This window comes from Meles meles, chromosome 17, assembly GCF_922984935.1.
Source record: "Meles meles chromosome 17, mMelMel3.1 paternal haplotype, whole genome shotgun sequence".
NCBI classification, from domain to species: Eukaryota; Metazoa; Chordata; class Mammalia; order Carnivora; family Mustelidae; genus Meles; species Meles meles.
In genome coordinates, this window is record NC_060082.1 from 4,668,995 (window position 1) to 4,672,705 (window position 3,711).

Below are 3,711 nucleotides of genomic sequence, written 5' to 3' on the forward strand. Positions count from 1 at the left end.
CTATCTGTTAAAAATCCAAGAATGTTGTGGAAATAAAGAAGACCACCCAAAAGAAAACAGAGGCTATTTACTCAGAGCTGGCTATCTCAGGGGAGTTAACCATCTTCCCTTGTTTTGGTGGAAACTCAAAGGCAGGTCAGGTACAGGAAGGCTTTAAAGCAGAAATGGGAAAGCGTTCGTATGTTCCAAAAGGAGGCTGTTGGCATGAGGAGGCTGGGGGAAGGCTCACAAGGTGCATCCTATGGGTTTGGTTTGGGGAGCACCTTTGGTTTTCTCTGGTTGGTGTTAAGCTGGAATCAGGGGTAGAAACTGGGGCAGTTGGCTATCACCGAGCAAGTCCTCAGTTCCTGAGCTGATCCCTCCAGAGGTCCTGGTTTCACTTCCCTGGTTGGTCGTTGCCAAGGATGTGGGTCAGAGTGCTACAGTCATTTATGATGTGACTGTTGTTCATTTGCATATTTAATCTTTTAATATTGGCCAAAAAAGAAATGAAAACCAATAATACAATAAGGTAATGAAGTACAGCTGTAGCCCAGATTTCTGCCACCAGGATGTCTGAGTCATTCAGGCTTCCTGAATTACCTTTCTCTCTCTCTCTTTTTTTTTAAGATTTTATTTATTTATTTATTTGACAGAGAGAAAGAGATCATAAGTAGGCGGGGTGGGGGGGGGAAGCAGGCTCCCCGCTGAGCAGAGAGCCCTATGTGGGGCTCAATCTCAGGACCCTGAGATCATGACCTGAGCTGAAGGCAGAGGCTTAACCCACTGAGCCACCCAGGCGCCCCTACCTTTCTCTTTAATTCAAACAGAACAGCATCCAATTAAATGAGATTCTCTGATGACTTTATACTTCTCCCAGGGACCCGTCTCTCGCTGTGACTCCTGCATTTCACTGATCCGTAGTCTTTGGCCTGAACTCACCTCTCATGACAATTTTATTCTTCCACCATCCCTTAGTGCTACCCTGGACATGGCCCTATTCCTTCATGCACCAAAGCACTGTTAACCCAAACCTGTTGTATATAGCGGACATTTAGCCAAAGCGCCTGAGAAAGAGACTTCTTTATTGCAGAACAGTGTAGGAGTCAACATGGAATATAAGGCATCTTTGTCTTAAAAATGCATCTTTTGTTCCTCAACATGGGGACATTCCCACTGACCATAATCCTCGGGTGCCAGTCTACACTAGCGTATCAACCTTGGGCACTAGTCTACACTAGCAACTTGACTTTGGGTGCCAGTCTACATGGGCATCTCAGCCTCTTTCTCTCCAGTCCCCCTCTATCCTCCACCCCCCGCCCCGCTCCAGACACCCCTCACTCTCCTCCCACCTTCCAGCTCTTGGCCCCTCATCCCCCCCAACCTGCTTGCAGGCACTTAAAATTCTTTTCACTTTATAATAATGTCAGTCAGGCCTCTTTGAGTCTTGCCAAACCAAATATGAAGCTGTGACTTCCTCAAGCAAAATTGCCCATTTGCTTAAGACACAGATCCATGGGGCACCTGGGTGACTCAGCCATTAAGCCTCTGCCTTCGGCTCAGGTCATGATCCCAGGGTCCTGGGATTGAGCCCCACATCGGGCTCCCTGCTCCGCAGGAAGCCTACTTCTCCTTCTCTCTCTCCCCCTGCTTGTGTTCCCTTTCTCACTGTGTCTCTCTCTGTCAAATAAATAAATAAAATCTTAAAAAAAAAAAAAAAAGATACAGATCCATAGGGGTGCCTGGGTGGCTCAGTCAGGTGAGCATCTGCCTTCGGCTTCAGTCGTGATCCCCGGGTCTTGGGATTGAGCTGCATGATGGGTTCCCGGCTCAGTAGGGAACCTGCTTCTCCCTCTCCCTCTGCCTGCAGCTCCCCCTGCTTATTCTCTCTCTCCTAAATAAATAAAATCTTAGGGAAAAAAAAGACACAGATCCATGCACTCCAAAGAGGAGTTATGACATTGGGGTATAAGGCAGAAGTAGCAGTTTTTTCTTTAAACCTACTTTGTTCTCTTACACAAGATGGATTTGTGAAAATCAACTATATTTTAGTATAGGAATTTATGGGGATAAATTCTGTTAACAACATAAACAATAAAAAGGATGCTTGAAAATAAAATAAGAAGTATGTAGAATTGATATAAGGAAATATCATAAACCTTATATTGAGGAATATAAAAAAGATTTGAGAAAGAGACACCATATTCCTGGATGATAAAATTCAATATTGTGTCAGTGCTCTTATATTAACTCATAAATTTAATGCACTTTCAATCAAAACCCCAAGGGAATTTCTTTGTTTGCAAATCGACATGATTATCATAAAGTCTACCATGAAGAATAACAAATGAGAATAGCCAAGAAAACATTCTAAATAAAGAAAGACAGGTGTCTGCATTGTCACGTACTAAAATGTGTTACAATGTTGAAATCAAATGGCATAATTTGTTACATGAATATGCGGATACTAAGGGAACTTAATAAGAATCTCCATCAGTTAGAATTCGGTTCATCTGCAATGACCAATAAAACAACCTAATAATGGTTTAAACAGTATAGAAGTTTATTTTTCTCTCATTTACTAGAATAAACAATTAACAAGATAACAACAACAAAAACAAAAAACAAGGTAAATAATCCACAGCTGATAGAAAGTCATCAAGAACGCTTTCGGCACTGAGACTTCTATTTTGCCATAATGTTCAACAAGTAACTTCTGTTCATGGTCCAAGACGGCTTCCAGAATGCTCTTCATCACCACACTTGTCAGAAAGGAGGAAAAGACATGAAGAAAAGAGCATGGCCCTTCTCATTCAGGCTAAGTCCTGAAAGTTACATACAACATGCCGTATGTCTCACATAGCCACGTGAGCATACCTACCAGCAAAGGAGGCTGGGGAACATAGTTCTGATTTGGGGGAACCTTGTGCCCAGCTAAATTAGGAAGTTCCATTACTGGAGATGAAGAAGAGAAGGGCCATCTTGGCACTGAGTGTAATTCAGCATACCGTAGAGTTGGCATTTACAGCCAGTGGAGAGAGACGGTTATCTAATAATGGGTGCTGAGATCAGTGGCTAGCCCTTCGAGTACTTAAGCTAAAGCCCCACTACATTTTTTATATCAAAATAAATTCCCAGTGGATTAAAGAGGTGAACATTTAAAAAATGAAATCATAAAGGAGCTAGACAAAAACTTGTACTCTTGGATTTGGAAGACTCTTAAACCATAACACCAAATCCATAAAGGAAAAGACACACAATTTTGACTGCAGGAAAACTTGAACCATCTCTCAGTCCCAAAATGCCATAACTAAAATTAAAGGCAAATGGTAAATCAGGACAAAATGCATGCAATAATTAACGAGTACAGGTCTATTCTTTTTTTTTTCTTTGAGGGAGTGTGTAAGCGGGGTGGGGAGGGGCAGAGGGAGAGGGAGAGAGAAAGTCCTAAGCAGGCTCCACGCTCAGCACAGAGGCTCCATCTCACACCCTGGGATCATGCCCTAAGCCGAAACCAGAAGTTGGACACTTGACCGACTGAGCCACCCAGAAGCCCCGAGGTCCGTTCTTATTTTAGGAGATCACAAAAGTCATTAAGAAAAAGATGATCACCCTAATAGGAAAAATAGGCGAAGGATGGAAACAACAATTCAACCTCACAAGTAGTGACCAAAAAATGAAAATAAAAACAAGGCTATTTTTTAAACTATATCCTGTGAGGGAACACGAACG